The following is a 24,406-nucleotide window of genomic DNA, read 5'->3' on the forward strand; positions in this document are numbered from 1 at the left end:
ATTTGGGTTGGGTCACAAGGTCTCGGAAAAGGGCTGGGTTCGGTCAACAACCTAAGGCCTGTGTAGATCTTATACTGACGTACCTACAGTATGTTCTGTGCATATTCTACAGCTCTTATGGTCACGTTCAGATATCGCCATCTTTGACATCTACTTTAGTCACTGTCACTATGATTACAGCTGTTAGAATATGGGCTTGATTTCAGTTGTTTGTTCATACAGATAGTATTCAAGCCGCTAATGTAAGCTACTGTTAGATTCAAACAAGTAAAAGATAGTAATATATAATTTTTGTATCACAATACACTAAACATAAAGATCGCAATATTATCATACTCCGTTATTGATATTGTGATATCAATAGCCAGGCCTCTGCTGATTCCCACTCCTACTGTACAATACACAGACTCACTCCTACACAAACACACACACACTTAGACTCACTTACAGGGTCTTGTCTCCTTGGGTCATGTTCACACACTCAAACGTTTGAGCAGTCCGCACACAGATGGGGTTGTACTTCAGAGCCAATCAGGCCTGACACTAGAGGCTCTTCTCTCTCTTTGCAGCTGGAGTAAAAGTATTGAAAGGCCTGGATTAGCTGTGGTTGGCGATGGGGATTGGTTGCTCTTTACTCAGTTCAGTGCATGACACTCAGATACTGAGTCTGATGCTGAGTAACATTATGAGAGATGACACTAGAGGGATGATGGGATAGAGGAGAGACAGATGAGGAAAGGACAAGAGGAGACCCATAGTGACACAAGGAAGGGAGATTGTATTTGACAAGGTTTGGGAGGAAAAGAAGGTATGGTATGAAGATAAACTCATACGACACACTCAATTTTGAGAGGCACTTATAAACACAAAAAAACAAACCAACATAGCAGAGTTGGAATTTTAATCTTGAAGTCTTGGTCTTGTGACCTCAGAACACCTCTTGAGACACACATAAATGTAGCTAAGTCTTAGTCTGGATCTGAGTCTTGGCTTATGGCCTCAAAGAAGTAATTTTCCAATGCCCAGTCATTTTACAGCATACTGGAAGGTGATAATGATATTTGTCTCAACCACTGGTTGGTGCGGTATCTTTACCAATCAGCAGTCTGGCATGGGACCTGGGTGGCAATAGAGAAAACTGAAAACATTAAAAATAGGTTAAAACATGATTGTTGAACTTGACTGTTTGAAATGCAGTAAATTGGTGCAATAAACATTTTTTTTTATTAATTAAAAATCCTGGTCCTTGGATCTACAGGTCTTGGTCTGGGACATGGGATTATTGCCACCTTCAAGTGAGTTGGGCATTCGTTATTATGACATGTCATGCATTTAAGTAGGATACAAAATTGAAAGAAGCCAAACAACAAATACACAATGAATGACAGCAAAAGCTCCTTTTTTGTTGTTGTACCAGTGGATAACATAGGCGAATACACCTGCCTCACTTTACACAATCTCTATGGTTTTAGTACTGCATGGTATCTATCAAATTATTAATTAATATGCATAAAACATTATCTTTATTTTAGTTGTCTATAATATCTGTCATATATAACAAATTAATTTTATTGAAAAAGCATTTAAATTAAAAATAATTAATTCAAAATAATTGCTTTCCATCATCTTTCTTGTCGACAAGCCATTTCCAACATCACTAATCTGCAACTCTGTTATCATCTGGAATGCAGAGTTTATCACTTGTAAATAAAAGATTTCTTAGTCATTCACATGCTCGGAACTTGTAATTACAATATTTCTGACTCCACTTGAAGGCTGCAAATAGTGTTTGTCTTATTCTTAATCTGGGTCTCAAGTCTTGGTCTGGTTCTTGTATTGGTTTGGGTATTGGTCTTACAGGTCTTCAGCTCCTAAATACACATCCAGGCCTTAGTTTGTTCCCAATTTCTTCACTATCTTTGTCTTTTCCCTCTTACTAATTCCTCTGCTGTGTTGTCTTGAACCATCCCTCCTTCTCTTGTTCCTCCCCTCTAAACTGCTGATCAAATCACTGGTCTGAGAGATGTGTAAGTGTATGTGTGTATGTCCCAGGGGACATGAACCGGAGAGGGTGAATTCAGGTCGACCCAGTGCTTCATGCCGAGCCAGGCCCTCTTGGGAGCTAGAGTTAATAAGACATGTTTTAATAAATTTTCCCTCTATCAGGGGAGCAGGGGATGAGAAAATGGAGCAAGAGCTCCAGAGGTAATGAGAACTTTGTCTACCTATCCTAGGATACTTGTCTGGGACCGTAACCTTGAGTATGAATTTAACCTGAAAATCCCATGATATGAGTGTCTCACATGCACTAACACACACTCACCTTTAAACCAAAGAACAGTCTTTGCACAGTGTACCCTTTCTCACCCCATTAATTTTTTTATTTTGTAGTTTTTTTTAGTAATACTTTTTTAGAGCAAGAATATTTGTCAAGATCACATTTGCATACATATCAGCAAGTTTTAATCAGTTTCTTATGTAACTGATTAAAAATGATGTCATACTTACGAATGATGGTATCATACAATCTCCATTCCTTTACATTAAACTTGATCCACAAATAATAATAAAAAATAAAAAAATAATATTCTTATCTATTCAAATCCTTTCCTGACCAGTCAAGAGGCAATTAGCAGCACAGAAGTTCTCGCAAGAGCTAATTGTTTGGATTTTATTTATATAAAGATTTTAGTAAATAAATCATTCATTCCCTTGGCCATGATGGCATTGTATAATTCATGTTCATCTACATGTGTTTCTTTCTAATGGAAGGAGGAATTGACCCCATGGTGAGCATGCACACATTTAATTGTTTGAAAGTGGTAATTTAAAATTGGAATAAAAAGCAAGCTGCAATAAATTACGAGCTGTTTTACTTCATCAGTTTTTAATTAGATACATCATGTTCATGCTCGTTTGCTAGCTAATTATCATTGGTGTTTTTTCATTAAATCAAATCAAATCAGTGCATTAGTTTAATGTTTATTCCAAAGAGCCACCACTGAAAGATAGAAAAAAATCCATTCTATTCTATTGTTTTTGGGAATGCAAAAATCATATTGTTTTGAAAAAAAATTTTGCCTCCAAGGGCTTCAAACTACAGTTAACAACTTTCACTTTAAGATTGCTGTTAGTCTGGCGGTTTATTTTAAAATAAATACGAACAGCTTGTTACTGCTGTGACATCTCACATAATGACCTTCTATTCCATAGAGTGGAAAATTCCATCTCAATATATTGAATTAATGCAATAAGTATAAAATAAAGAAATTGTAATGAAAATGCAAAGAATACACTATATATACACAGTATATACGCACGGTCAAAAGTTTTGAAACACTTGACTGAAATGTTTCTCATGATCTTAATTCTTTTGTTCTGAAGGCATATGCTTAAATATTTGAAATTAGTTTTGTAGACGAGAATAGAATTGTGCCACCATATTAATTTATTTCATTATAAAACAACAATTTAATAAAAAATAAATAAATAAATAAAAAGTTTCAGAAATTGATGACTTGGACCAAATAATAAAGAAAAGCAGCCAATAAGTGTCCAACATAGATGGTGTCACGTAATGTGGTAGTGATGCAGAGATGAAGGCGAGGCAATGGCTCAAATTGCAGGCTTTTTAAGAAAGTGATGTAGATTGCAAACAATGTGGAGAACAAAGAACCAAATAAACTTCATACTAACACTAGTGGTACATGGATGAGAACTGACAATGAATGAACAAAACTGGAGGGTATATATATAAAAGGAACTAATGAGGTAATAGAAGACAGGTGAGGATGATGTGGAACAGATGGACGTGATGAGGGCATTGCACTATGGGAGATGTAGTCCAGGAGAAAAACTTCAATAATAGAGTCCTAGGGAAACATGAGGAAGACAGACTGTGACATTATCCACATTAACTTACAAAGAGACACCTGGCGCCTAAAGATGGAGAAGGGCAGGAGGAAACAGGTGACTGTGGAGGATCCAGGAGTTCATTTAGGAGGCATGGAGGGCGGCCTCAGGGCTGTGATGGGATCCGGAGGCCTGATGGGTGTCCACAGAGCAGAGACAAGGTCAGAAGGCATGGGAGGTGGCCACAGAGCAGGGACAGGAGGCCTGGGAGCCGGCCACAGAGCAGGGACAGGGTCAGAAGGCCTGGGAGGCAGAGCTGCGGAGCCAGGGAAGGTGGAGCCGTGAGAGGCTAGAGAGGCAGAGCTATGAACTTTGTGCCCTGAGAGTAGCCGATGGCTCGAAGGCTAGGGTGGAGCATCACAGGAGGGTGGAGGACTGAGATGGAGGGAAGGAGATCCCTGGTAGTGTCGGAAGAAGAGCCAGCTGACCGACGGACCAAGGTGGAGCTGGAGGGACGAAGGACCCCGGTGACGCCGATAGGCTGATGGACCACGGTGGAGATGAGGGAACGTAGAGCCAAGGTTAGTCTGAGGGAACGAAGGGCCAAGGCAGAGTCCAGGGCTTGAAAGGTCTAGGCGGAGTCAGAGGGTTTGAGGTTCGAGGGAGGAGACGTGGAAGGCTGAGGGGCGTACACTGTTGGAGGAGATACAAAGTCCTCATCAGTGAAAGGAGAGCCGCTAACTTGTAAAGCCACCTCCAGGAACTCGAGAAGCATAGAGTGAGGATCCGCCGAAGGTATTAGCTCCTTTAGTGCACTACTGAGACCAGCCCTGAAGAAAACCACAAGAGAGTGGTCTCCATGGTAAATGGTCTGCATATATATAGTGCCTTTTTAACCATAGCATTATTCAAAGCGCTTTACACTGCGTCTCATTCACCCATTCACACATACACATTCACACACCAATGATAGCAGGGCTGCCATGCAAGGTGCTAGCCTGCCATTGGGAGCAACTTGGGGTTCAGTGTCTTGCCCAAGGACACTTTGGCATGTGGAGTCATATGGTCCAGGAATCGAACCACCAACCCTGTGATTAGTGGCCGACCTGCTCTACCACCTGAGCCACAGCCATCTATGGAGCCACAGCCGTGCACTATGGAGACAGCCGTCTCCATAGTGCACCAAATTTGCCAGCTGCAGAAATTCACAAATGTGATCCTCAACTGGACGGTCCTCTTGCTTGAGAAAGAGCATACTTACAGCCGGTAGATCCATCTTTGTTGGTCAGTTCTTCTGTTTCGTAATGTGGTAGTGATGTAGAGATGATAATGGAGAGGTGAGGCAATGGATCAATCACTACTTTAGTTTAAGAATGTGAAATGTCAGAATAATAGTACAGAGAATTATTTATTTCAGCTTTTATTTATTTTATCACATTTCCAGTGGGTCAGAAGTTTACATACACTTTGTTAGTATTTGGTAGCATTGCCTTTAAATTGTCTATCTTGGGTAGAATATTTTGGTTAGATTTCCACAAGCTTCTCAAAATAAGCTGCTGGAATGTTTGGCCTATTACCCCAGATAGAACTGAGTCAGGTTTGTAGGCCTCCTTGCTCGCATACACTTTTTCAGTTCTGCTGAGTGAGTCTATTGGACTGAGGTCAGGGCTTTGTTATGTCCACTCCAATGCCTTGATTTTTTTTGTCCTTAAGCAATTTTGCCAACACTTTTGAGGTATGCTTCTATTCTGTGAAGTGCACCAGTCCCTCTTTTAGCAAAGCACCCCCACAACATGATGCTGCCACCCCGATGCTTCATGGTTGGGATGGTGTTCTTCGGCTTGCAAGCCTCACCCTTTTTCCTGCAAACATAATTATGGACATTATGGCCAAACAGTTACATTTTTGTTTCATCAGACTAGAGGAAATTTCTCCAAATAGTAAGATTTGCAAACTGTTGTCTGGCTTTTTTTATGGTAGTTTTGGAGCAGTGGCTTCTTCCTTGCTGAGCAGCCTTTTAGGTTATGTCGATATAGGACTAGTTTTTACTGTGGACATAGATACTTCTTCCAACATCTTCACAAGGTCATTTGCTGTTGTTCTGGTATTGATTTGCACTTTTCACACCAAACTACGTTGATCTCTTGGAGACAGAATGCATCACCTCCCTGAGCGGTATGATGGCTCCGTAGTCCCATGGTGTTTATACTTGCGTACTATTGTTTGAACAAATGAATGTGGTACATTCAAGTGTTTGGAAATTGCTCCCAAGGATGAACCAGAGTTGTGGAGGTCTACAATTTATTTTCTGAGGTCTTGGCAGATCCCTTTTGATTTTCCATGATGTCAAGCAAAGAGGCACTGAGTTTAAAGGCAGGCCTTAAAATATATCCACAGGTACACCTCCAATACAGTACACCTATCAGAAGCTAATTGTCTAATGGCTTGACATAATTTTTTTAACTTGGTGTATGTAAACTCAAGCACATGAATGCTACTATCAAGGATTCTTGCAATTTTGTGTGAAAGCATGTGATTACCAGTCTATATTTTGCAGGACATGAACATGTGTTCAGATTTCTATTGATTCAAGTAATATGGTCAAATCTAACTACTACTGACAAACTGTCCAAACGCATTTATAACTCAATGTTTCTGCTGCTGTTGTTGTTTTTAGTTTCCATATGTCAAAAAATATTACATAAATCAGCAGACTGTGTCCTTACTGTGACCAATCTTATGCAATGTTAAATAACTTCAGTGACCTCGCTAGGACAGGCACAAAACAGTGTCTAGGCAGAATGAGCTACATCTAAAAAAGCAAAACACACACACACACACACACACACAAATGTCTTCGTACGTATTTCTTTTAAACCTTCTTCAATTCAGTGTTTTCACTCGTAACATTTGCAGTGGAGGTGAAAATCACCTGGAGCCCCGAGATCAGAGGAATGATGGCTTTGAGACATTGGGTCAAGGAGAGGTTCGTCTGAGAGGGAGGACAGTGTACTCTCTGACAGATAAAAGATCACCTGAGCTTTTGAAACCTTACTTCCTTATATGAAGTATTGATCTCTGTCTGAGATTGCGACAGAGTAACTGTACAGCTGTAGATATACACAGATTGTGAAGAGCTAAAACTCCAGAACTTGCTGTAAAATGTGTTTTTGACAAGGTGCTGAAATGAAGAAACAGGTCCAGAAACAGGACTCCCCTGCTGGAAAAAAAAAATACTTTAAACGAATATTCCAGGTAATCAACATTATGCCCCAAATGCTGTCGACTTCGAACTGTCGAACATGTTTTGAACCCTGAATATTCCTTTAAACCAGCCTAAACCGGTTTGCTGGTCTTAGCTGTTCTCCAAGGTTGCTTGTTTCAAGATCTGCTGTTTACTGATTTTAAGAGGGGTTTTGGACACTTGTCAGCTGGTAAGGTTGGGAGACCAACTTAAACAGACTGCGAGATCAGCTAGACCAGCTTAAACTAGTTAATATCAGTGTACCCACTTAGGCTTGTTGTAGCTGGTGTGGATTTTTTAGTAGTGTCTTAATGTAAGAGACTTTGTGAGAATGACAACTGGACAAGCAGGTATTTCACACTGTCCTTATTGTGTGTTCATTGTCCTGTTTTCTAAATTTGATTAAACCACAAGAATAGAAAACTCTAGATTTGGTCAAAATAACATCCTGTCCTAACAAAAGGGGCTTTATTTAACTTCCTGTCTGCTACTCAGTGTTAGCATTCTTTTTATTATTTCATGGCTGGACCAATCTCTGTGTGAATGCTGATAAGTTTATACAATATAACATTTAAAAATAAATTAATCAAAAGCACAGAACTGTGTACCAGCTGTATAATATAAAGTTCTATTCTAATTTCAAAATCTTCTATCATAATATATGTAATGAGTTTCACAACATGGGCAAGGGAGAGCAGGAACCTGCTTAACAGCAACGTAAACTTTTGACAGAACATAACTCATAACTCACAAAAATTTGCTTTGCAGCAAACAAAACAAAGACGCACACACAACACATGCATCTCTCTCCCTTTCGAACTGGCATCCCTGCCCCTCCTTATCTCTTTCCCGCTGATTCGACAACTCAGCACCAGGCATGCGCCATCACGGCCCAACCACACCTTCGTCACACTCCTCCAAATTATTTCAGTTATTTCAAAGAGCCCTACAGGCTACCACAGCAAAGTAACCAGTTACAACAAAGATACTGGATAAAATAAATCAAACAATGTCTAAAATGCATGCACACACACACACACACACACACACACACACACACACACTCACACTCACACTCACACACTGAGACTCAAGTCATGACCAACAAATAGAGCCGCACCCGCGACTTGATCAATACAACAATTTCTATATTATCTGAAATATCTCTGGGAAAAACCTTCACGCTCCCCCTCTCACACACACACACTTATGGACACACAGACATTATACACATAACGCACACACTTAAGGCCCAAACATACTCAGGAGAGAAAAAGAGAGTCGTCATGTCAGTGCATCTCAGTAGGGATGAAAAAAGTTGTTAAGGTTTATAACGGGAATATGGCGACACGCATCTTGGCGATTTTGAAGCGAAGTTACTTCTGACGAGAGCTGCAACAAAAATGGTAATCCCAGAAGCGATCTCTCTCATTTTCTGAGTTTCTTTCTTTCAAATCTTTCAAATACAAACTCTCACACACACATGCGCACTACCTTATTACTCTAGTAAGTTCTCGAGTAAAGCAGCGCAATCCTCTGTTGCTAGTTCTAACGTAACATGCATCTGATTTCCAAAGAAGGTTAATTGGCTTCCACATAGAGATTGGATTTGAGATGTACTGTAGGCTCCCAAAGCTAGTCGTATACCTTGGTGGTGTACAGTGTCCAAAAGTCAGATATATGATTTCCTAGCTGATCCATAAATTATATTTCCATAGTCTGGCTTTGAGAGAACCATTGTTCTGTACAAGTTCATAAGAGTTGAGCTGTCTGCTCGCCATTTGGTTTTGGATAAAACCTTTAAAACATTCTTAGCTTTAAAACATTTATTTTCAATTATTTAATATGAGGAATAAAATACAGTTTGCTGTCAAAGGTGATACCAAGAAACCTGTTCTCTTTAACAACCTTCTGATGAGCTAGACTATGGCACCCAGGGACAGGTTTCCGATCACAAAAACCTTAACCCAAAAGGTCACACATCTTCATTCTACAAGGAATTGGCAAGAGACATGGGTTTCAATACAAAAATACAAATATTTTATTGTCACATATGCAACTTTAAAATCCAAATTGGTTTATCAGACAATATGTACAAGCACGTTTCACTTGCTGCAGCATTAACCAGTTAGTAGTATGGAACAGTTCTACATACACAAACCCAAAAAGAGTTATACGGAAATTAATAAATAATGCAGTGCTGAGGCTTCCCAGTAGGTAAGAGCGGGCTAGTTATTACCACTCTGACACAGAGAAATACCACACAAAACAAGCTTACACACAGTTCGCACACACATATACACACACGTGCACACACACACTCTACACACCATAAAGTTGAGGGATGGTGATAAAACACAACTCTCTGTAAGAGAATCCATCACCAATACAGCGCAGAAAGAAAACTAGTCCACTTCCTCAGCACCTGCAAGATAAAGAGAAAACCACCAATTACAAAAGAAATCTAAATAAATAAAAAGTAAAATGCATTACACACACACACATACACAATAATGATAAAGATCATAAATCTAACATTGCAGTACACAAACTCAACCATAAAATAACTTCAAAATCACTAAGTCAATAAACAACAAAACATGTAGTCACACAGCCAAGTGCAAAAAATGAGACCAAGAAAACTTGGTCAGATAGACGGTTGAACAAGATTTCAAAGTGCACAGTTACCACAATAGCACAATAGTAGTACAATATGCCCAACAGTCTGCCTGGAGGGAAAAAGCACAGAAACAGTCAGGCTCACACTGGCTGAAAAACAAACAAAACAAGAACAAAACAGCAGCGTTGCTCGAAGAGTGGAGGAAAGGTGGCATTCAGTGTTGTTGCTCAACCAACGCTCATTTGTACACACCAGGGCCTACTAAGAATCAAATAAGCATTAATACAATTTAGAGCAAAATTGTCATGTTCAATAAGAGACCAAAATAAATCACCTACAGGTGCTTTATCTGATTTAGTGCAACGAAGACCGGGTGCGATACTATTTACATTACAATGATGCAATAAACAGAACCAAAGAAACCGGTTTACGTTAAAATGCATTGATGCAGCAAACAGCAGGAGCGATGAACATATGAAGTGCACTAGAAACAAAAATATAACAAGACTTAGCCCACATAACTTAAACTCTGAATGAAGCCCAATAATTAATACCAAAACAACATACCTGGAAGCAAGCAGCCTGCCACACACAGTTCTTTGGTGTCCCAGCATAACTGTGTGCTTAGTTCTCATTGGCTGCTCAATAGCAAAGTATTATGGGTATTTACTATTTTGTATCTCACTGACTTGTAAACCTGTAGTGCTTTCTATTAGGTGCTGTTGTGCACTGTGTGAGTGTTTTGTCTGAGCTTGATCTGTGTTACGCACCAGAATAAAAAGCTCCTATGTGATAAAGATGCTTCTCTTGTGTTAACCAGAGTGCAACAATTGGTGTCAGAAGTGGGATACTATCACTCAACGTGATGGTATGCAGTATAGGCGGTGGCAAGCACCGAGTGGGGGCTACCTACCTGCAACTGCTGGAGCCTCGTTCCTTGAGACTTCATGTCCTGCAAATGGTCCATGGCTCTGCGGGCACTGGTCGTTTCGGGGTGGCAAAGACCTTGAGGTGGCTGAGGAGCCAATTCCACTGGGCAGGATTCTGTCAGAATGTGGAGCTCTACATCCTCTGCTGTGATACCTATACAGCCCAGAAAGTTCCCACACAACGACCCCACGCTCCTCTTCAACAGTACATGGTGGGGGCACCTATGGAGCATCTTCGCGTTTACATCTTGGGCCCCTTCCTGGTTTCGGAAACTGTTTTCAATTTTCAGCTACTGTTCTTCCCGTTCTTTCTCTCTCCTGATCTCTGCCTGTCTGCTGGCTCGATTGATCAAGATATTAACTCACTAATAATTGAAGCACTCAAAGTAGGATTGAGGAATATTTCAGTTATGTATGTGTGCTATAAAGTCTTATGTTCAATAGAGTAATTAATTATAAAGATAAAAGTTTAATCTTTAATGTTCATTAATTTACATTAATGCATGTTCATTCCATTAACCCTAGTTAACCTGGATAACAGGACAGGACCTAAACTGTGGAGATGGGGTGGAGGAGGAGGGTGAAAACAACGGAAGTATGCAAAAAATACAGACAGGTGAGTAGGCTTATAAAGTGGAGGCTGTCATGCAATTGGTTGAGATGTCTGATTGAGTGAAAGCTAAGGATCCAGAGTCTACCTTCTAGAACTACCGCTTACGCTTCCATTTCTATCAAAAAAGACTCTGGATGATAGGAATTATTATGAATGTAGAGAAACTTACAATATTTGGTGTAAGCCCCATCCTACGGTTCAGTGCACAGATGCAACCCTCGGATCCTCCCGGAGGCGATGACAACAGGGGAGCGGAGCTTACCCCAAAAGGAATAAGAACCTAATTGAACCTATGCCCCAAAAACTGAAATATACAACCAAATAATTAGACTCAGGACAACACCCAGATCTTCAGAAGGAGAGGGACAATCTGAAATAAGAGGAAATATCAATGAATGATGCAAACATAAGCCTGTATATGACTGTATGACATGCTGCTATTGTGCCAGACCCTGCAGAGGGGTAGGCAGACTTATTAGAATTGTAGAGCCCCTGTGAATGGGTGAGCCTTGTTGTGCAATATCTTTGACGAGGAGTAAACAATGCTTGTGACTGAGTCCTTGCTTGTCATTGAGCCCTTGTGAAAAGGCGGGCGAAGTTGTGCAGTGCCCCTGCAAAAGTACGAAACAATGTTTTGTGTTTGAACCCTTGATAAGAGCAATGTTTTCTGTGCAATACTCTTGCAAAAGGACAAATGCTCTTTGCATTTGAGTCCAATGATCTGGGCGATGTGGTTTGTGCAATGCCCCTGCAGAAGGATAAAAGAAGTTTACATTTTAGCCCTGATAAGTGTGACATTGTTTTTGCAATACCTTTGCAAAAGAATAACACATTTTGCGTTTGAACAAAATGTAGCATTTGAGCCTTACGATGGGGAGGCATGCGAGCATTGCATGTGCAAAACCCCTGCAAAGATAAACAAAGCTTTGCCATGTGAAGAGAAATGAATGCTTTCTTTATAAACTGCATTTGCAGTGTTGTGGGACACTAATAAGCGTGGCCCAAAAGACATGCTGCGGTTGCGGGACCTAGACAGCACATTTTCGCTTTCTTGGAGATGTACTGAGCTGAAGCAGATAACACACCACAGTTGTGGTGTGGTGGGATGCATGGTTGCATGGCAAGAAAGAAAAGCCACAGTTGCAGCACCTGAACAGCACATTTGCACTGCTCATGGGATTACTTGAGCCACTTGCAGGAGCACTGCCTGAGGAGAGAATAGAGCAGTGTGTGCCAGGAAATATGACTTAGTTGAAGGACAGGGTCAGGGATCCTTTCGGCTGCAGGCGCACGAACATCAATTGTTAAAGAACGTTTAAGATTACATAACTATTTGAAACCTTAGGCGACTGAAGAGTAAGGGACTACGAATGCCACAAGATGCGGATCAAAACGAAAAACATGTGAATGCGAATAATGATGTGATGTGATGTTTGATGCAGAAGCTTTGATGAAGCCCATGCCAAACCAAAAATACATATGCAAGGTCCATTACGTGTGAAACTTCAGTCGATTAAATATTCAGTATCTGCTTTGAAATAAGTGCTAATCCAGCACTGTTGTTATCCCCGTAAAGTAATACAAATAACTTGTTATATAATAAAAAATAAAATGTTACTGCTTCGGCCACGAGCACATATCTGTATATGTCAGTGGCAAAATAATCAAATTGCACAGATAACTTAAAGGAGACCTATTATGCCCCTTTTTACAAGATGTAATATAAGTCTCAGGTGTCCCCAGAATGTGTCTGTGAAGTTTCAGCTCAAAATACCCCACTGATTTTTTTGTGTGTCTCTTTAAACCCTCCCCACCCCCTTTCCAGAAGATGGCTGTGCCTTCACAGCTGGATACAGCAACAACAAATCAGAACCAATAGGACTGACAGTGTAAATACCGGAGTTCAGCCATAAATGTATGATTATTGATGATTAGGGCATCAATTTTGGCCCTGTGTTTTGAGGCACATTTCCTTCAAAAACAAAACTTGTCCACTGCGTCTTCAGTGGCTCTGATGCCGGGAGTACATGAAGACTCTTATGTTCACAACAATAGAACACTTATGATGCTTACAAAGCTGAGACATTATTCTTCTCACTGTATCTGGCTGCTCCAGTGTGGAAAAAATGGCAGATTGTGTGTAGCTCACTCAGGGGAGGATCTATGATAATAGGGTGGAGTCCGTCATCAGTTGTGGGCGAGGCCTGCTCTAATGTGATGTCAAGTTAGAGCAGAAACAAAAACCATTCATTTTGACACACTGTTTTTGATTTATAGAAATATAAGAAAGAGAAATGGGAGAGGAGACGTATGCCAAAAATTTCTCATGAGAGCGAGGCATGTGCAGTTGTAGGTGTCAATTAGCGCGGTTGGATTTTTTTCAGCTGCGCAATTTACAAGCATGATGGGAAATGACTTGCTGATGACACAGCTAAATGCTCATAGGCTTAAACAACCATGATGGAAAAACAAGTAAAAAGCACTAAAAACATGTAAAGATTTAAAAGACCTAAAATGTATTCAAAATATTGTGTCTGGCACTGTAACTTATATTATTATGGTGACTATGTACCTCTTGTTCATATGGCATAGATGTGATATTTCGTTCTCTTCTGAAATGTCATGTTTTATGTGAATATTCCCAACACTCTGACAGTGCGATCTCTGTATGGGATATGTTATTTTTATCATATTTCTGAAATATCTCAAATATGTGACTTTTTATTAAATAAAAAATAAATGGAAAGACACATCTTATTGCCGAAAATTAAATAACAGGTACATCATATTTATTTTCATTTTAAAGCAACTGCATTTAAATGATATCCACTTTATCAGCAACAGCGCATCAATGTGAATCTCACGATATCTGCATTTTGATCTCAAAAGTGTCTGATCCAGAATGAGAAGTGAGAATTGTCCGATTTTACTGCTCTTATTTCACTTATCCCCTGACTGCAGCTGTCTACGCTTGTCTACTTTCAAGGTGAGGCGTTTGGCATCTCAAACGACCCTAATATGATGTGAGCAGAGACCAGTGGGGGGAGGGCGTGAAAAAGTACAGGGATGCACACTCATGTAAAAGACATAGCAGGTGTCCCAGGGGTATATTTTTAGTTGAATTGTTTCTTGTATTTTTAAGCTTAAAATCCACCTTTTATGTGATTTTAAGTCAAATATAAAAAAAATCTCCAAACAAATTTAGCAAATTAGCTTCAAAAAGGTGACTTTAACTGAAAGGTTAGTAGTTTGCATTCCTGAAAGTATATTGCCAAATATTTAGACATATGCAAATATATAAGTAGTTTGAGGGCGTTTTCAGACCTGTTGCTCATTTGATTTGTTTTCCGAAAAAGGGGCTCAAATTGTTAATGTTGCAATTTCCTCCTGGCTTGGTTCGCTTTCAAAAGTCGACATTTCAAAATAGACCAACATTTTGTCATGTAAGCAAACTGTGCACTGTACCTGGATTTAGTGCATCCACTGATATACTGGTTAAAATGATATACATGTAAAAATGTTGTCAACCGTAACACATTTTTGTTGTTTATGTCACACTTTTGCAAATGTCACCGCATGGTACATAATGTGCATTCCAGTCAGTGGTTTATCAGGCACTTTATCCAACACACAAATGATATGCGATTGTAAAATGTGTCATTTTTTTTTAATCTGTGGCTGACACCATCCTACCTGTGATCTGCCGCTATCTGAGAGAAGCAACCGTACTAAAAATACCTCTAGAATTATAAAACAGCTTCTATTTTAAACATGTAGCAAGATCTCATATTGTCCCAAAAGCTATATACATGTTCTGATGATGAATTACAGTGACGCGCTGACCTACAGATATCTGTTCCAAAGATCCATCAGGTATGTTCATAGTTATAGGGATCCTGTTTGGTTATTTGGTCCGTTGGGTTGGATTGCATTCTCACCACAAGCGAATCATCCCAGGGTTAATTTGCAACTCAGTCTCGCACTGATTGTTTTAGTGTGGATCCGAGTGGAATCGCCGTGTTCATATATGCCTAAACCAACCAAACTAAGGGAGAAAATGCAACAAATGCTCGAAACGATCCAGGTGTGAAAACACCCTGAGAGTGTAGGAAGACCAGCTTAGTTGCGTAATTTGCAGTCTGTCGTAGAAGTGGGCAGTCGCGGCTGAGCTAATTTGCCATGGTTCGTTTGCCATGATTCTCTGATTGGTGGATCTTTTCACTTCAAGATTTACGACTAGTGTAGTTTTACACTAGTATGTACTATTGCTATTTCACAAATATGCAGTAGGCCTAGGAAAATCTAGCTACTAGTTCTTCTTCAGAAGTGTTCATTGCAGCAGCCTGGTAACTTTTAAACAAAGCTTTGTTTTCTGAAGGAACAATAAAATCCCATGCACCTTGACTCCCAGTGGTTGAATAGCTGCAGCCAATTAGACTGAAATGCTATTTTAAGTGTACAATATACATTATACAGTCTGTGGATAGGACGTCTGGGGCCGACATTGACTGAGTTTTGCTTTGTGGTTATGACTATTATTTATCTTCCTCTTAATTCCATTATTGATAATAACTCTGTAAAGTACTACAAGTGTTTAATAATAATGCCCTCTTTTTCTTTCTCTCTAGGTAGGTCCTTGAAAGAAGTCATGGTTGTGGCTCTTCTGCACTGCTGTTCCCTAATTAGTTTCCCTTTAATGGCTGCTAGGAGGGTCAGGGGATTCCTGTAATGCAGCTTTTACCGCTAATCTCCTCCAGCCTATCTAGAGTCGACACTTCCCCAGTGCTGAGCCTACTGGTAGTGATAATGAGCTATGCAAGCTCTCCCACTCAAACACTTCTCCCGGCCCCTTGACTCCTGAACTCTCTCGACAGATTTCCCTGATGGATGGAGTAATGTCAAGGCTGAAGTTCTTATACTCGCTCGTTTCCTGTTTTTAGGCTGCAGTACCACACAAACACAGGCTCAAAGAAAGTTGCATTAACACATGTAGTAGGGTTTGAAAGTTTAAATGTCCACTTGGTTTTCCATCCAACAATTTTTATGCGCATTTTGAAATTGTGTATAAGAAATCCTGAATGGAAACGCTTGATATGAGCATAAATTGTCTAAATCCACATATAGGTTTATGTGCTAGACAGAGGTGGATTTTCTAGAGATCGTATAAATCATAATGCGATTTAAGGAGATGGAAACAGTTTATTCACATAACAATGACGTGTTTGGACCATTTATGCACATAAATCGAGATGGCAATCCGCTCTAAGGTTGTTACTCAGCATAACAATTTAGGAAAAGTTGACTTAACCTATGAAAAGTTAATAAAAGTTAACATGGATTTCTTAGTTTCTGTTACGATGAAGCAGCGAGGCAGGCAAGGAGAGAGGATCTAAATGCAGGCTTCTTTATTAGGTAAACAAACACAAAGGAAAAACCCTCAATGGGGAAACAAACATAAACTAGAAGACTCGGGCAGGGGAACATTCCAGGCTTGACAATATACAACGATAGACAAGGACTGGACAAAGAACCAGGGTATAAATACATAAACATAGGACAAAGGGGCCAATGAACAAACAGAACTCAAACAAGATAACAAGGTGATTAACAGAAGCAAAATGGCAAATTAACGAGGGCAGGTGCAAACAATGAACGGTGAACACGAAAGCTAACAAAGAGACTATGGAGTTACACAAGGGACAAAAGTGAAAACTAAGGAATGCAAAAGTGACAAAAATGGCAAACAAAAGGGCAACAGTGAAACAAGACAAGGTAATACATAAAAGTTTCTGTATTGTCTACCTTTTGTTTTAATGACAGCATGCACTCGAGTTTACAAATCTGACATTTCAAAGGAGTTAACATGGTCCATGTGACACATTTGCTTATTTCTTTAGTGACCTAGTAATAGTGCAGAATGTTAAAGGGTTAGTTCACCCAAAAATTTTAATTCTGTCAACATTTAGGCCTACTTACCCTGTTGTTGTTGTTGTTCCAAACATGTATGACTTTCTTCCAAGGAACACAAAAGGAGACGTTGGGCTGGATGTTAGCTTAATTCACCATTCACTTTCCTTGCATAATTTTTTCATTCAAATAAAGTGAATGGAGGCTAATATTCAACTTAAAATCTACTTTCATTTTCATTGGAAAATAAAAATCAGTCAAATGGGTTTTGAATTACATGAGGGTGAGTAAATTATGACAGAATTTTCCTTTTTGGGTTCCTTTAAGCATTTCATATTAATTTACTGTCAATTTCCTTTTATTAAACCATAACTTTTAATTTATTATATTTAAATTGGATTTGGAATCTGAGATTTTTAATGCAGACTCAGACTTGAACCCCACGGTACTCTGAAGGTATTACAGACTCATGCAGTTCTATTCCAGCTACACACCTACTTCTTGTACTCCAATTTGCCCATCATACACTAACACTGACTCTCAGTAGTCATTAACTGTAGGAGAGAGTGAAATACCTAAATGCTCTCTGGCACACCTGTTTCGTAAGGAAGCCTAGATTATACCTAATTAGTCTCTAATTCTGGCCAGCTACAGCTCCACCCTCCACAGGTGCTGACACTAAACAGCCTCATTAATATTGCTAGCAGGGCAGAATGCTCCAGCAAAGATCAAACAGGCCCTAATTGAGCCTGGCTTAACTTAATTCTGAGCAATTGGGAAGGAAGGGGCTCTCTGTAATCACTGGAAAATTAGGCACTTTCACAAATATTTGATAGAAACTTTAATTTTGAACAGTAACAGAGCAGAAAAGAAGGCTGCCAAGATCACTTAGATGTGCAGTGGAAACAACACAGGCCCGGGAGGCAACAAAGTGCTCCTGGTTTTATTTTTACTGCCCCATTAAGATCATAATGGGCTTGAGAGGCACAGCCTCGTCGGACTGTCTGGTGCTCTTTCATCCTCCTTGTGTGCTGAATAGGGCTCCATTTTATCTCTTTTGCCATTGTACTAATGAGGTTAAGCCACATGACTGGCCTTAGGGACAACAGCATATCAGACTCATTCAAGATGGCAAAACATGTCAGTTCTTTCATAACTTTGACAGACAACTGAATGATTTTATGGATCCAATGAAGTACACAATCCTTTTATCTAATTATACTGCTATTTATCAAAAGTGCTCAGCATTAGCAAATTACATGTAGATGTTGGTCATCTACATCCGATGTTACCAGAATGACAGCCTCAAAGCCCAGATATACTACATACAAAATCAAAGATTTAGAATCAAATCTGGCCAAAAACGTGTTTTTGAGATCGTTTCTGTGGTTCGTAACAGCTCGACTGGGCAAACTTTTAGGAAAAATTCTTACCAGCTGCTATATCACCTTCTTACTGCAATTGGTCCACATCATATGCAGGTGTGACCTACAGGTCCTTCTCAAAAAATTAGCATATTGTGATAAAGTTCATTATTTTCCATAATGTAATGATAAAAATTAAACTTTCATATATTTTAGATTCATTGCACACCAACTGAAATATTTCAGGTCTTTTATTGTTTTAATACTGATGATTTTGGCATACAGCTCATGAAAACCCAGAATTCCTATCTCAAAAGTAGCATATTTCATCCGACCAATAAAAGAAGTGTTTTTAATACAAAAAAAGTCAACCTTCAAATAATTATGTTCAGTTATGCACTCAATACTTGGTCGGGAATCCTTTTGCAGGAATGACTGCTTCAATGCGGCGTGGCATGGAGGCAATCAGCCTGTGGCACTGCTGAGGTGTTATGGAGGCTCAGGATGCTTCGATAGCAGCCTTAAGCTCATCCAGAGTGTTGGGTCTTGCGTCTCTCAACTTTCTCTTCACAATATCCCACAGATTCTCTATGGGGTTCAGGTCAGGAGAGTTGGCAGGCCAATTGAGCACAGTAATACCATGGTCAGTAAACCATTTACCAGTGGTTTAGGCACTGTGAGCAGGTGCCAGGTCGTGCTGAAAAATGAAATCTTCATCTCCATAAAGCTTTTCAGCAGATGGAAGCATGAAGTGCTCCAAAATCTCCTGATAGCTAGCTGCATTGACCCTGCCCTTGATAAAACACAGTGGACCAACACCAGCAGCTGACATGGCACCCCAGACCATCACTGACTGTGGGTACTTGACACTGGATTTCAGGCATTTTGGCATTTCCTTCTCCCCAGTCTTCCTCCAGACTCTGGCACCTTGATTTCCAAATGACATGCAAAATTTGCTTTCATCCGAAAAAAGTACTTTGGACCACTGAGCAACAGTCCAGTGCTGCTTCTCTGTAGCCCAGGTCAGGCGCTTCTGCCGCTGTTTCTGGTGCCTGTGCACGGTGGCTCTGGATGTTTCTACTCCAGACTCAGTCCACTGCTTCCGCAGGTCCCCCAAGGTCTGGAATCGGTCCTTCTCCACAATCTTCCTCAGGGTCTGGTCACCTCTTCTCGTTGTGCAGCGTTTTTTGCCACACTTTTTCCTTCTCACAGACTTCCCACTGAGGTGCCTTGATACAGCACTCTGGGAACAGCCTATTTGTTCAGAAATTTCTTTCTGTGTCTTACCCTCTTGCTTGAGGGTGTCAATGATGGCCTTCTGGACAGCAGTCAGGTCGGCAGTCTTACCCATGATTGCGGTTTTGAGTAATGAAACAGGCTGGGAGTTTTTAAAAGCCTCAGGAATCTTTTGCAGGTGTTTAGAGTTAATTAGTTGATTCAGATGATTAGGTTAATAGCTCGTTTAGAGACCCTTTTCATGATATGCTAATTTTTTGAGATAGGAATTTTGGGTTTTCATGAGCTGTATGCCAAAATCATCAGTATTAAAACAATAAAAGACCTGAAATATTTCAGTTGGTGTGCAATGAATCTAAAATGAAAGTTTAATTTTTATCATTACATTATGGAAAATAATGAACTTTATCACAATATGCTAATTTTTTGAGAAGGACCTGTAGAGTTTAACCTACCTTGAGGCCAACAGCTATCTCTGTTTTCATTGTTCAGTCAGTCAAAATCAGTCAACATGAACACACCAGTACTATTAACAGAACACACCAGAGTAATTAGCGAGCTGGTGCAAATTTACCTACATCTGTATAATTGTTCACTTAGAGACATTTTCCAAGACCATGTCATGCAACTTTTTTGTTTTTGTTTAGTTAGTCTGCAAAAGGTAGTGCCAATTCACTCATGTGCCTTCTGCAGCGAAAGCTATTCACACATCTGCCTAAAGCAGGGGTACTCGATAAAAGTTCCAAGAGGTCCAGTCTTTACATTTCCTTCCAAGCAAAGGTCCGACGTATAATAACATGTCACTTACACAGTGTCATATGGCTGTAAACATATATTTTTGAATAGTTATAGTTATAACTAGCAATAGTACAATAGTATAAAAAATCCTAAACAGTCAAAATATTCTCTTCGAAACTGGGCAGGGATGAGGACATTGGGGGCACAGAGACAGCCTAATAAATGTATATTTTTTTCATCCTTTCATTCTCATTGAACTCTCATTTTGCCTATGTATTTTCAACTCTTTCCACTCTTAATTCCTCTAAAAACGAATAGCAAAAAAATAAAATGTATCCAATCAGAATTTATTCCTCGATGATTACAAGCAAAGTGTGATAACTGTTTCAAAAATCACATGCCCGAAGCAGTGCATGAGTCTAAGCTCCACCCTCAATCCTTCAGAATTTCCACACAAACCCACAACAGAGCAGTGAATAGGCATCTAAAGTCAGATTGTCAGATTCATCAGCCAATCAGATTGATTTATTTGTACTTGGTGGGTGTGGTCTTTAGGATATGTCCTAGTCCAGGCCTTCTAGCTGGCTTTGAGTGATGCAATCATGCTTTAAGTGATGTACGTAATTTGAACTCGAAGAGTGCGAGATCTTGCTGATGAGACGACTGTCATCACTGCCTCATCACCATTGAGAAAGAGATCCTTGGGGATTTAAAAACCTGAGATGTTCTGCATGATCGTGCTATTGATTCAATTAAACAGGAAATGAGGACTGATTTTCACTTCAAGTAAATTGGTAAGTGCTTTTAGCATTGTTATAGCAACATCAGGAGTTTTCTAAGTGTAAATTAGGCTGCTTGAGCACTCCGTGTCGGATCAAGTTTTGAAAAGTAACTGTGTACCCTGACAAAACAAAATTTATTGCAAGCAACATTTAAATCGCAAATATTATTAGAGAGCTTAGTCTTGATGCTAGACCTCCTTGGTTCTGGCTTTCATGCATGGACATGTTTTTAAAATGTCAATTGGTATTATTAGTCGACTGCCACATAATGTATAAAAGGCATACAGTGTCTTATTCATTTTGAAACTGTGTTTTCTTGATGACATGAATCGCACTGAAGGCCTAGACTTAAAATGCATGGTCCGCGGCTGATTCAGAATATATACAGTATGTATGTGACAGAGAATGCCTTTTGACAGATAAAAAAACACAGTATGGTGGTTCAAGTTTGTCCCCTGTTGAAAACAATTATAAAAATGTAAAAGTATAAATGGAACATTTTTATATTTTCCTTAAAGTGAGAATCTACTAACAAACAAATAATTTACATAGCACTAAAGCATTAGTATACTGTTTGCTTAATTTAAGTATAAATAGGCTGTCCTTGCCACCCATGCCATGATGACATCTCTGATTAATTTTCCAAACAATTATAACAAAAATCTGTTTGTTTATTATGAAAGGCTTGTAACATGCTGATTAAAGTCTAAAGGCGGCACATTCTGACACAAACCTGGCTTTGCTGAACCGTCTGAATCACATATCAGACAGATTAAGATAGTTTCACTTTGCTTCATTTACAAGTATCTGTAGTGTTGTCTCCCCTTCTGTTGTTAAAATAACTGTGCCTGCAACTACGTACAGTAAATTAGTCTTTATGTGCTGTATATAGCAGGGAGAGAGGCAATGCGCAGAGAGCAGGAATAAAAGCACTTTCAGCGCTAGGAAAATATTGCATAGCTCTGGGCACGCTATATTCCCGCTACAGAGAGATATATTTCTCTCTAGTGCTGAGCGTGCTTTGTTCCGCTCTGTGTGCGTATACACCCATGCTTACACAATCACTTAGCCAGGTGTCAGATAACTAGCACAAAGATTTTGATCTTGGTCCGGATTGAATTGTATTGAGTACCCCTGGCCTAAAGCAAGATACGCCTATGATCATTCTTTTATCTTTATTCTGTACATTAACACTTTTATATGCTCATCTTTACAGTTGTATCAGTGTCATTATAAATTACAATTACAGAGTGTAATTGGTGCATATTATGGCCGTGTCTTAAGTTAACTCGTTAGCGTCATGAATTAAGAATCTAAACAAGACAAATTTTCTACTGCATATATAGCTATTACGTTAAATCATCATCAAGTGGTTAAAAAAGGTTCTTTTACTGACCTCAATTGAATTCTACTCATAGAATGAGGCATAAAGTAATTGATAACACATTTTAATGTCACTTTTATGTGATGTTTACATGCAGCGTCTTTATATTTAAATGTACTTCTAAACACCTCCCACAGTGGTGTGGCAGGTGTCTGAATGTTTGCAAACATTTAGCTGTTGCTACGCTGTTTAGAACTTCTTTTTAGCCCTGAACAAAGAATGAAGAACTTCTCCGGAAGAATATCGGGACCTTTCACTTTCATTGCAGATTTTTTCACACAATGAAAAAGATGTTCTACCTAACATCTTCTTTTGTGCTCCAGAGAAGAAAGCAAGTCATACAAGCATGGAACAACACAACTTAGTGATTTTTTGAGTAAGAATTTAAATTTATAGGTGAACTATTCCTTTACAGTTGCCAGAAAGTGCTTTGACAATTGCAAATTCCCTTCTGAAACTGGAAGTTGGGGCGGAACATGTCAATCGACTCCTCCCATTTTTTAAAATAGGCAATAGGCTTTAGTTTACAGCCACATACATACCCCTTTCCACTGTATGCTGCTCATGTTAGAGCTGCTTACCGGGGGGAACTTGAGAAGCGATCTCAATACCGGACAGGTATTCCCCTCCAAGAACATTTCCCTCTATTGTGAGAGCTTCTGATGGCTGAAAGGTGATAACGGTCAGTCAGAACTTATTGCAAATGATCCTACTGCATGGATTGTTTTCCCTTCAAAGTACCCTGCAACAGCATGATCAACACAAGTTAGAACACAGCCAGGCATGCTGAACAGATGCAGAGAGAGCGTGCGTTTTACTTCAAAATAGCATTTGATTGGATTTTGAAGTTTCTGAACCTCTTTGTGATGTCATGGATGTTCCTGAAAAATACAGTATACTATCAGGGGCATGCCTCTCCCAGGTCTCTCACAGGAAACATATGCTGTATGCAGATTAGCTGTATTCGTTGTAAACATCAAACGACCTACTCAATTACAAGTTTAAAAAGTCTACTTACAACCCCCTAAATTGTAAACTAAATCCTGTATTACATCAAACAAACACATCTGAAATAACAATAGAATCGTTTGGTACTTAAGGAGAGAGGGTAAAGGAGACAGGGAATCTGTAGTCAGATCTCCCGCACAATTGCTGTGTGTCGATTCCTCTATTTTATTTTTTTTTAAATTATATTTATTTGACAAGTTTTACTTACAAAAAATTGCACAACAATGATATACATACATCCCATACAATTCACAAAAAACTGTTGAGGATAAAAAACAAACACAATAAAGCCAAAAGCTTATTTCTATTGTGGTCCTCTGTGTAATTTAAAAAGATGGAGGCATGTTCATAGATGAGAATGCAAAATACCCTATTTACAACGTATTAAAACTACAATACATTTTTAATCGACACTTAAAATACAGACAAGACAGAGTTTAACAGTTTACTCATTTATAATCAAACATTCAAAACCCATCTTCAAACCTCTATATTAAAACTTCTCACATTATTAATACTCTACAAAGACTAACTGCACCAGAGTATAAAAAGGTATTTTTTCCCATCAAACTTTTGAACCTGCATGGGTAGATATTATAATCACTACCCCTTGTACTATAAGTATGCCGGACCTTTACTAAGTCATAGTAGTTATCGAGATAACTTGGCACCGAATGATTTAAGATTTAACAGCATTACCTGCCATAACTTCTCCTTTTAAATTGTTAT

This window comes from Xyrauchen texanus, chromosome 26 (genome assembly GCF_025860055.1).
Source record: "Xyrauchen texanus isolate HMW12.3.18 chromosome 26, RBS_HiC_50CHRs, whole genome shotgun sequence".
Lineage (NCBI taxonomy): Eukaryota > Metazoa > Chordata > Actinopteri > Cypriniformes > Catostomidae > Xyrauchen > Xyrauchen texanus.